Here is a 12,139-nt window from a genome sequence, read left to right as displayed (position 1 = left end):
ATGAGACAGCAGAAGGCTAACCTTTTAAAGGAATCAAGTTGCGTTTGGTTTAATAAAAATATTAAGTAATGGAATGGGTTTATACAGGTATGATGAAACTCATTAAAGTGGTCTGGGAATAATGGAAGTTTGCAAAATACTGCATTGATTCATATATTTAAACAAGACATTACTAGGCCATACCAGCCTGGGACTGGAAATCAAGTGATCTTTTCTTAATCATTGGAATTGCGATGACTTCAGTCTCCTACCTGCCCTGACAGCCTTTGCTCATGACTTCTCTCTCCAGAGATCCCTGAGGAGCCCAGTCTCTGCAGTTGTTTACCTACTGCCCCAGCCAGGAGGATAGGAACTCACATGGGCTCTTAAAGCAGCTTCGCATTGTCAACCAAAAGGTGTGCTTGAAGAAAATGGCAGGTATTGTGTTTGTTTTAATTGGGTTTGGTTTCTTTTTAAAGGGAATGGTAGGCTTGAGAAAGGTCCCCAGACATGAGCTGGGTTTTTAATATGTTTCTAATTTTTTTCCCCTGCTTTCCCTTCAGGTATGGATTTTTTTCTCATGATGAGACTTGCTCTCAGATATCTCTGCTAGGACATGCTCTTGAAGCTTCTCCCACACTTTATTCCACACCCCCTCCCTCTCCCCGCCAGGATAAATTGTTTATCTGAATAGTCACATTTCAGGATATACTGATTATCTAAAAGGCTTACCAAAGAGCTCTGCCTTAAGGTGTTGAGAAGACCAGTTAATAATAAAGATATACTTAATGTCTTACTTCTTGATGTTCCCTGTATGTGGAGCTCCCTTAGAAAACCTCCAGGAAGGGGAATAGTGGTCAAGGTAGAATGTCAGCATTGCTTGGATATCCAGCTAAATAATCTAGAAAGCAACATTAATTCTAATAAAACTCATGGCGAGTTATTGAATAAGAAGAATAACTATCATAGTAAACAAAATTACTATTTATTGAATGCTTCCTGTGTGTTGGAAATTGTGCTGTACACTTTTACATGCATTACATCATTTAAATACACAATTCTTATGTTAACCCTGTGAGGGTATTATTTTTCCTGGTTTATAGGACAGTAATCTGAGGTAAAGAGAGATTAAACGAGTCTTTCAAGGTTACATAGCTATGAACGTTGAACTCAGGGGTCATCTAACTTCAAAGCTGAGGTTCTTCACGCTGTGTTAGGAATGAAATGCTTTGAAACCTTTAAATGAATATCAGTTATAAGGGTGTCTGACAGTTAATTTTATGTGTCAACTTAGGCCATGGTGCCCAGTTGTTTGGTCAAACACTAGTCTAGACATTGCTGTGAAGATATCTGTAGATGTGATTAACATCTACAATCATTGACTTTAAGTGAAAGAACTTACCCTTGATAATGTGGTTGGGGCTCATCCAATCAGTTGAAGGCCTTTAGAGGGGAAAATGAGGTTTCCAGGAGAAGAAGAAATTCAGCCTCAAGGCTGGAATATAGAAATCCAGCTTGAGTTTCTAGCTTACTGTCCTGCCTTACAAATTTCATACTCAAAGCCACAACATCGACTACTGCCTGAATTTCCTACTTGCTAGCCTGCCCTAGGAATTTCAGACCTGCCAGCCCCCACAACTGTGTGAACCAGTTCCTGAAAATAATTGGCACAGGACACATACATATATTCTATTGGTTTTGTTTCTATGGAGAACACAGACTAATATAGGGGGCATTCACACCTACCCTAACTTACATCTTATGCATAGCTAGCATTTAAGACAAGGTGTAGATCAAAAACCTGTTTGGAATAGGTTGCTATAACAGAACCCGTAAACAATATCTTCTTATGTGACATGCTGATTCATGCTGGCCATTGCAAACTAAAGAAAATTCTTCACATGTACTTTCGGAAATCCTAGGCTCTGCTATGCCATGAAACTACACAGGCCTTTAAGATTTTAGGCAACTTCAAGGATATCACCTTAGATTTCAAAGGGTAAATAAACCTCCGGGGCCCGCTCCCACTACCCCAAGACTCCACACACATGCTCCCAAATTCTTCTTGATTGAGGTAGATTCAGTTGTCGTCAATGAAACCTCATTTGAATACGCCATGAGAGGGATTTAAGTATTGTACATTTTACTTTCCTAGATGACCTTTAAATTCCCTGTCCTTCTAGAGATTCTGAGGATCTATGAGGAATCTTTGTAATGATTTGTTGGGGTTTGAAGAACTCCCTTCTTCTTTTCTTCTTCTCAAGTTCTGAGCTAATTAAGGTTGGCTGTAAAATACAGGGCACTCAGTTCATTTCCATTTCAGGTGAACAAAGAGTGAATATTTTTAGTATAAATGTCCTGAATATTGCATGAGATATACTATATCTTAAAAAATTGTCTTTTTATTTGAAATTCAAATTTCACTGTGTTTGCTGTATTTTTATTTCCTGAATCTGGCAACACTTACTAGTAATTGACAGGTATAATTACAGAGCAAATCAAACAGGAGATAAAATATCACATTTGCTATTGATACACTGACCAATAATATTGATAAGATAATAATTGCCAAGTTTTGACTTTAATTTTGATAATAATATTATAATAAATTATAATTATAAAAACTGATTTAAAGCGCTTTGACTTTTCCAGGTAGCATAGTTCAGTAGACATTTTACCCAGAGCTGGTGGGGGTTGATGACAGATAACAATTCCCTAATTTAAGAAATAATAATTTTGAAAAATGGTAAGTGTATAGAACATAAAAAAATGGTACCACCTGTAATTTTCACACACATAGATAAACATTATTAATATCTTGGTATATTTCCCTCTAGCCTTATATGTGTAGGTGTGCGTGTGTGCACAGGTGTATGTATGTACGTTTACACAGATTGGAATATAGTTTTGCATAAGGAGAGTGAAGAATTGTATCATATTACCTGTGTTTCCTTCTGTTAACCTCTTCTGCTCTAAAGTTTATCATGTTTATTAATTTTTATTCTCTACTACCCATGAGTTACTGGCATATCAGGACTTAATAAAAAAACTTCTTGAATGAAGGAAGGACAGGCTCTTATGAAATGTTGAGTCAGAGAAAAGTTAGGAAAACTCAACAATAATCAGCATCTGAGTGGCTAGAACGCTGCTTCACACAACTGTGTTCGGTAAGCGGAACCAGCTCAAGGGCCAATGTAAGATGTACTGAATAATCACCAGTACCAAGTACTGTTTCCACCAATAGACACTCTGACTGTATGAAGAAACAATGATCCAAGCCGTCTTCCTGCGTTTTACTTGGATCTGATATATTTCTATACCAATTCAACTCAGTGAAACTGAATGGCCTGAAGGGCCACACAATATAAATTTTGAAACTATGTGTTTTTTATTCAACAAACATTGATTAGAGGCCTCCTTTGTTCCAGAGACAGAGCTGGACAGTGGGTATGCAAAGGTGGAAAAATAAAACATGATTTTTGCCACCATGGAATTCCAGTTTTGTGGAAATTAAATTTGATAATAAATAAAAAATATTCAAGAAGAAATATGGAAAACTAAAGCAGGATGCTATGGAGAATAATGATAAGAATTTTAGTGTAGGGGAGTCAGACAGGCCTCCCTGAGACGCACGTGATTACTGGTGGTGTTTTGAGAGAGAGAGAGTAAAGTATATATAAGACAAAAGGGGGGCTGGCCCCGTGGCTGAGTGGTTGAGTTCGCACGCTCCGCTGCAGGTGGGCCAGTGTTTCGTTGGTTCAAATCCTGGGCGTGGACATGGCACTGCTCGTCAAACCATGCTGAGGCAGCGTCCCACATGCCACAACTAGAAGGACCCCCAACAAAGAATATACAACTATGTACTGGGGGGCTTTGGGGAGAAAAAGGAAAAAATAAAATCTTAAAAAAAAAAGAAAAAAAAGACAAAAGGGAACAAGAGAGGTGAAGAACCAGAAACGGGAAAGAATGTGGTATGTTGGAGGCAGTGAAGACTAATGTGACTGAATCTTTGGTGAGGAAGGAATATGGTGGGGTAAGATAATGTTGGAAAGGCACGAGGCTATATCAGAAACATATTTCAGCTACATTACTGATCTTTTATTTAAATCTATGCACAAGAAAGAGTCATTGCTTTTTTGTAGATATCAACAATGTTTCAGAAGATTTTTTAAAATAACAACAGTATGAAATAATGCACTACAGATCGTTTAAAGAAACTCAGACCAATGCATTAAGTAGAAATATAAATTCTATAGTCCTTTACATGGAAAACTTCCCCAGTTATAGTAAACAGATTGTCTATATTTTCTCTTGTAAAAGGGAAGCATTTCCGATTCTTTGAGGCATTTACTTGGCATTTTAAATCCTAATAAAAAGACTACATAGAATTAAATCTTTAGGTTTGGTATTCATGTTATGCAATATGCCATTTAGTCTCTTTTATAAATATTTCATCTATCATTAATAAACTTACTAAAATTTCATTTTAACTCCTTCTTTAGGTGTATTTATCTTCCTTTTTATAATCTAACTATCTTTCTGTTAATGCTTTTGGCAATTATATATTAAAAACCTGAAGTCTTAAAAGTGATTATAAGTATAGAAACTCATGAGACAAGGAGAGAAAAATTTAGTAGCAACTTATAAAAGCTCTATTGAATGCTATCTCTAGCTTTAAACTCCAGAGTAACATTAATGTGTGAGACGTAGAAAGAGTGGAAGTTGGATGATGTTTTGGGATTGGAATCAGGCTTGGAGCAAAAGGCCTATTCACCTACACCAGCTGTGAAGGCCAAGATGGAAAACATATCATCTTGTAAACAAGTACATGAATTAACTTATTCAATTCAGAACAAGTGATTTAACCAAGTTAGACAACATAAAGTAACTTCAGCCAAGGGAAGACTAGATATTAATTGTAACAGAGCCAACAAACATCAGCCAAGTTAGAAAACTTGGGAGCAAAGTGTTAAGACTGCTGGCATTTATATGCATGTGTAGACTTTAAAAGTTAGAACTTAGAAAATATTCTGTAATAAGAACACCATAAATGTACCGTGTAATACAGTTCCCTGCTTTGATAAAAGACTCTTTTGATTTCAAATGTTTTCCTCTAGCAAATATTTGCTAAAGGAGACCGAATTTCTTGAATACGTATATAATGTACACAGTGTGTGGGTATCCTTACAAATTAATGCAGGAACCATCCATAACTAGAAGTTGTAATCCTGGGAGTGGTAGTACCCATAATAATATCTACCTCATTTTAAAACATGGTCTATCTTTAATTCAGCATAATACTGTATATTTAGTCTACGGTCTTACTATATCAGGAGAATTCCATAAAGGCATATACCCCAAGTACAGTGCCTGGGATATTGTAGGTACAAAAAAATAAGGCAAATTAGTGAGTAAATTAATACATTAATTTTTTTATTGATGTGAAATGAAAAGACTGAATATTTATTTTTTAGAACAGTTTTAGATTTACAGAAAAATTGATCAGATGGTACAGAGATTCCCATGTTACCCTCTTCCATCCCACCAACATTTGCTCTATTATTAATATGTTGCACTAATGTGGATTATTTGTTATACTAATGAACCAATAGTAATATATTATTATTAAAGTCTGTTAAAGTTTACATTAAAATTCACTATTTTGCTTTCCAGGGTTTTGACAAATGCATAATGTCATGTGTCTATCATTACAGTATCAAACAGAGTGTTTTCCTGGCCCTAAAGATCTCCTGTCCTTCACCCATTCACCCCGAGCCACTCTCTCTAAACTCTTGGGAACCAATGATCTTTTTACTGTTTCTGTAATTTTGCCATTTCCAGAATGTCTTATGGTTGGAATCATACAGTTAGTAGACTTTTGAGATTGGCTTCTTTTACCTAGCAATATGTGTTTAACTTTCCTCCAAGTTTTTTATGGATTGAGAGCTCATTTTTAAAGATTTTTGAAAAATGCTCCATTGTATGGATATACCACTGTTTATCCATTCACCTTTGAAGGATATCTTTATTGCCTGGAGATTTTGATGATTATGAATAAAACCGTTATAAACAGAGTATTCCCAACTCCTCCATCCTATCCCTTATCACACTGCTGTCATTCATTTTACTTGTCCATTTGCTATAATCACCTAAAACATTATTGCTATTACTATTTTGAACAAACCATTATCTATTAAGTAAATTAAGAATAAGAGAAATAAAAGATTTTATTTTATTTTCATTTATTCCTTGTCTTATGCTCTTCTTTTCTTTACGTAGATCCAAGTTTCTGACCTATATCATTCTTCTCTCTAAAGAACTTCTTTTAACATTTCCTAAGGTTATGTTTTTCTGAAAATGTCTTTATTTCTCCTTCACTTTTTAAAGATATATTCAATGAACCTGTAATTCTAGGATTTAGAGTTTTTTCCCCCCAACATTTTAAATATTTCACTCCATTCTCTCCTTGCTTGCATGGTTTCTGACTAGAAGTCTAAAGTAATTCTTATTCTTGTTCCTCTAAAGGTAAATTTCCTCCACCACTTAAGAATTATTATAAGATTTTCTCTTTGTCTTTGCTTTTCTGCAGTTTGCATATGATATACCTATGTAAAGTTTTTTTTGTTGTTGTTCTTATTCATCTTACTTGTTTTTCTCTAAGTTTCCTGGATCTGTCATGTGGTGTCTGTCAATAATTTTGGAAAATTCTGTCATTGTTACTTCAAATATTTCTTCCATTCCCTTTTGTTTTTCTTCTCCTTCCTGTGTTTTCATTATACATATGTTGCACCTTTTTTAATTCTTCCACATTTCTTGTATATTCTGTTTCTTTAAAAATTTTTTTTCACTCTTTTCTTTTCATTTTTGGAAGTTTCTATTGACATATCTTCAGGCTCATCAGTTCTTTCTTTGGCCAGCTTTAGTAGACTGTTGAGTCCATCAAAAGCATTATCCATTTATATTACAGGGTTTCTTATTCCTAGAATTTCTTTTTGATGCTTTCTTGGAGTGTCTATCTCTTTGCTTATATTAACCATCTGTTCTCACAAGTTGTCCACTTTTTCCAATAGAGTCTTTAACATATTAATCATAATTGTTGTAAATACTCTATCTGATAACTCTAAATTCTATATCGTATCTGAGTCATCTTCTGATACTTGCTTTGTCTCTTCAGACTGTGCTTTTCCTGTCTTTTAGCATGCCTTTTAATTTCTTGTTGAAAACTGGGCATGACATATTGGGTAATAGTCACTTTAGGCTTTTAGTGTGAGATTTTATGTTAATCTGGCTAGAAATTGGGTTGTATTTAATGTTTGCCCATAGCTGTAGTGCCAGAGCTTCAGTTTTCTCTAGTTTCCTTGATGGGCCTTTTTCTTTCCTTTGCCTCTGGGTTTCCCTAAGAACTCCTTCTTAAATAGAATCTGTGTCCTGAAGCTCTCTCAGTTGTAATCTGTTCTCTTTACATTTAAACCATGTTGATGTGGTGGTAAGGTGTTTGAGAGGGTAAGCATTCCATACTCTTTCAATTAAATCTCAGATTTTTAGTAGACCTTAGTCCCTGGGACTTGATCTTCAGAAACCTTCCTTAGCCCCTTTTTTTCCCCTCTCTCTTTATCTGAGACAAAATGGCTAGCAGGGGCTGCAGTTGGTTGATTACCCTTCCTTCAGGTCAGCTAGGGCTCTGGTAAGAGTAACTTCTCATTGGGCAGGCCTTTGATAATTTTCCTTTGGGCATATTGCAAAATATTTACTAAAAACAGTAGAAGAGTGGCAGGATTAAGAAAATACACATAAAGAGTAAAATCATAACATTGACTAGAGTGAAAAATGATGGTGATAGAAAAAAGCAAAATGAATTTCAATTCACTGTAATTATTATTTCAGAAAAATGATTACAATGGATTCAACAGAAATAAAAATTTAAAGGTATGAAGAGATTTATGCTGAAATTAACAACAGTGAAAAATGTACCTTCTTCTTCTGGAAAGATTGATGTGGAACCATAAAGGCCAAAACATCATTTGGTGATGTTACCAAAGTTCAAGGTTTAGAAAACATATTATGAGCCACCAGAGAGGAAAAGTAAGTGACCTAAAGAGTGGAAAATAATTAAGCTGGCTTCAGTCTTTTCCACTGCAACTTTTAGTGCCAGAAGACAATGAAGCAATGTCTCAATGTTCTAAGAAAAATGTGACCTAAGAATATCCTACCAAAAAATTTATCCTTAGAGTAAAAAGTTCACAATCATTTTCAAACTTGCAAGAATTTAGGGAATATAGTACATATGAGATTTTTGGGGGAAACAATCTAGAAGCGATCAAGGCTAAAAAAGAGTTGTATCAAAATTGTACATTCAAAAATGAGGCAGATGTAGAACAAAAGAATAGATCATTGGTATTAATACCATTGTATCTATATCTGAGGTCAAAGTTCAGGAACACAGTATTGTATAATAGGACAAAGAGAATGATCTGGGTCCAGATCCTTACCTTATATTATAATTTCAGCTCTAACATATTTTAGGTGTTTAATCTTGGGCAAATTAATAATTGTAAATATTTCATAAGGTTGTTGTGAAGATTAAATGTGTTATAGTACGTAAAAAAAGTACAGGATACATTAGAACCCCTTGAAATATTTAAGCTAAAGTTACCTAATAAGCAGTATGTATTCAGATAATAAGAAAAATTGTTAATCACTGCAAAGTAAAAACATAACAAAGTTAGACAGTGAGGAGAAATATAAATGTAAATAAGTACATATAAATTTGAAACACTTTAAAATAATTTAGCTCAATGTTTTTTGTAATTATTAATTTTTAAATAGATAATTTTGAACTAATATTTTTTGTGATAAAATCTTTATCTTTCCCCAATTCCTTCACTTACAGTTCAGTGAATTTTTCTCATATTAAATATAAATAGAATTAAATATTTTAAATAAAATATATCATATCTTATATCACATTTTGTAATATTATTTATATCTCTATCTATATCTTCTGTTTTAATCTGTAGAGATGCAGAGATAATAAAATTTTAGGTGGTAAGCATTTGTATGATTATTTTCCTTTTTTCTCAAAACTTAATTATAGTCCTTGAATTTTTATAATGATGAATATGTATAACTTATGCCAAAATAATAAGCTTTGTAAAAAGATGCAACTTAAAAACTAGTAAAATGTAACAATTCACAGACCAAATTATGAAAAAATAAGCATTAACAGTGCCTAATTGTTATTTTAATTATTACTGATTAAGCATGAGTAATGTGAAAATGATATGGAAAACATGGTACATGAGAAGCTATACATGAAACAGAGATTTAATTATACCATCTTGTTTATCAAAGATTTTTTGATATCTTACACACAATTCACTTGGAAAACAGATAAGAATCAGAAGTTTAGCAAAAGAAGCTTCAGCTCAGCCGAAATAGATTTCAGAATGTCCCTGCACTAAAGTTCAAAGACTTTTGCTACTCATGAGCCATTCGCTCTTCTTTTACCATTCTCTGCTGGAAACCATTCTCTACTCCTTTTTCAGTCCACTGCAGCCTCAAGGGTAAATCATTTGGCCAAAGGCCTGAGTCAGTTCATTATCTTATTCAACAAATATTTATTGAATGCCTACTATGTGCTATGCACTAGAAACACAGCAACAAACAAAATGGATAAACCAAGTTTCTGTGCAGATAACATTCTGGTGGAGAAAATAAATAAAATAATAATTTATCCAACAACGTCAGGTAGTTATAAGTGTTCAGAAGTCAGTCCTCTTTAAATGGAGTGGTCAGAGAAGGAGTAACTGAAGAGGTAAAATTTGAGCAAAGCCTCAAATGAGGTGAGGATTTAGCCAAACAGACATTGAATTCTCAACTCCATTGTTTTTTAGTTTTTGGGCTTTTTTGAGTGTTGACCACGTGATTTGATCAGAGTCAACAGCACAAAGGGAAATATTTTCTTGGGTAACTTGAACAAAGAGTTCCCCTCTTCCTCTCTGGATTTTAATCTGAAAACATGTAAGATATGGAGCAGATGTAGCCAGCTCCTTGGTTTGGAAGCCAAGTGAGAAGGGCATCAACCAAAGGAAGTACTCTGGAAAGAGAGAAACTTGTGCTTTCCAGTTACCTGGTCAATGAATTTCCTTTTTCCTAAGTTATTTTGGTATTTACTTTTCTATACTTCTATACAGAAGGAGTCCTAAATGGTATGGAAACTCAGATTCTCATCAAAAGTCTGTACCATACATCTTTGTATGTGAAACAAAAAAAGTCTTAGTAGCTTGCTACAACAGGCCCATGGACAATGGCTTGAAAAATGTCACTAGATAGCTCAGCAGTTAGCTAGAACAGAAAAATATAAAAAATGTAATAAAAAAATAGAGAAAGGACTTAATTTAGCATGTTAACCAAGAACCAGTTATCATAAGTGCAAATAACCCTATATATCTTAATTAGACTAGCCCAAGCAAATCATAATAATTTAGTAATTATTTATTACTTTGAATTATTATGCATTTGAGTCATGCAGTCAATCATTAATTGATTCATTCCTCCAAAAAACACTGAGCACAAATTGTGGGCCAAGGACTATATTAGACACTAAGGATACAACTGTGAATATAACCAGGAAAGTTTATGCATCATGGAGGTAATAGCCACCTGGGAGACACATATATAAGAACTGAAAAATATAACAGATTGTGGCAAGTTCTATGAAAAAACAAGTGTGATGAGGCATTATAGTGTAATGGGAAGGAAGAGGGTCTCCTCTGATGGGGAGGGGGCCAGAGAAAGCTCCTTTGGGGTGATATTCATGCAGAAATGTAAACAATTTAAAAAGCAAGGCTTCATTTAAAATGAGGTTCAACAATAGCTAGTGCAACTCTTTGGGGAAACAATGACTTGGCGTGATCCAAGAACAGAAAGGTCCTCCATGTGACTGTAGAGAGTGACTGAGGGAGATCATTTGATCTGAGCTTGGAGAAGAAGGTAGGTTCTAGCTGGCGAGGAGTCTTTTGGGATACGGTTTAGGAGTTTTAATTTTATTTAAAGAGAAATATGAAGCTATGGCATTTTTTTAATGAAAAAAATGTATAGACTTTTATGTAGTATTTCCAGTTTAAATGATCCCTGGCTGGTGTTTGGAGAGTGAATGATAGAAGCACAAAAGAGGAAGCAAAGACACCTGAGAGCATGCCTGTTGGTCGTCCAGGTGAGGGGATGGTAGAAGGAGATCTATTTGAAGTAGACTTGACTTGATAGATTAATTGGGGGGGTGGGAATTAGAGAAATGGTAGAAGTCTACAATAATTTTAAGGTTTTGGGCTGGAGCCGACTAGAGAGGTGATCTCATTTAATAAAACTCAGAGTATAAGAGTAAAATTTAAGGTGGGTCCAAGGCTACTATTTTAGGAATATTGTGATTTTCCAATGAGATGTCCAAGTGAAGATGTCAAGTTCTAAGTATTCAATGGCATATAAGCATCTCCAGCTCAGAAAGAACAGTGAGGACTGGAGATGTGAAGCCGGAAGACAAGCAGAAGGCGGTGGCTGAGTGTTGTGGTTAAGAACTTGGGCTCTGCTGCCAGATTCCTTCAGCTTTGATTTTGGCTCTGCCTCTTACTAGCTGAAGTCATTTAACCTCCCTGGACTTTAACTTCCTCTCTCATAAGTGAGAATCATAAACAATGCCAGGTGCACAGTGAGCATCAAAATGTTAGTTATTATTAAAATTATTCTTATTTTTGTTGTAATTATAGCATAGAAACAGACGAGTTTGCCCAAGGGGAAAGGATAAATAGAGAAAAGATGAATCATTAGACTAAAACCTGAGGCACTCTAAAATTTAGAGGCTGGGTGGAAAAAGAGGTGGCTGACAAAGACACTGAGAAGGCTTAGCCCATTGGGTAGGAGAAAAACCACATTGAAACCAAGTAGGCTGCTAGGACAGCAATTAAGACAAAGCCAGAAAATTACTCATCCAGCTCCCAAACTGCAGTGGAATGAAGAGAGAATAGGAACAGAGCAAGAAGAAACAGCCAATGCATACCATTTGTTTGAGAAATTTTGCTATAAAAGGAGACATTGAAATGGGACAGTAGTAGAATGAAAATGTGAAGTCTGAAGACTATTATTGTAAAGATGCATAATTTCAGAA

General features: G+C 34.8%; 1 protein-coding gene across 1 annotated transcript in view; it reads left to right on the top strand.

The window, feature by feature from the left end:
* The first annotated feature begins 206 nt into the window (after nucleotides 1-206).
* EPYC (epiphycan) overlaps nucleotides 207-12,139 on the top strand; it is a 52,882-nt gene continuing 40,949 nt past the window's right edge. Inside the window, exon 1 of the mRNA XM_023631350.2 lies at nucleotides 207-417. The gene's annotated coding sequence lies outside the window, so the exon portion shown is untranslated. The remainder of the gene's footprint in view (nucleotides 418-12,139) is intronic.

This window comes from Equus caballus, chromosome 28 (assembly GCF_041296265.1).
Source record: "Equus caballus isolate H_3958 breed thoroughbred chromosome 28, TB-T2T, whole genome shotgun sequence".
Lineage (NCBI taxonomy): Eukaryota > Metazoa > Chordata > Mammalia > Perissodactyla > Equidae > Equus > Equus caballus.
This window is presented reverse-complemented; position numbering and strand designations above follow the sequence as displayed.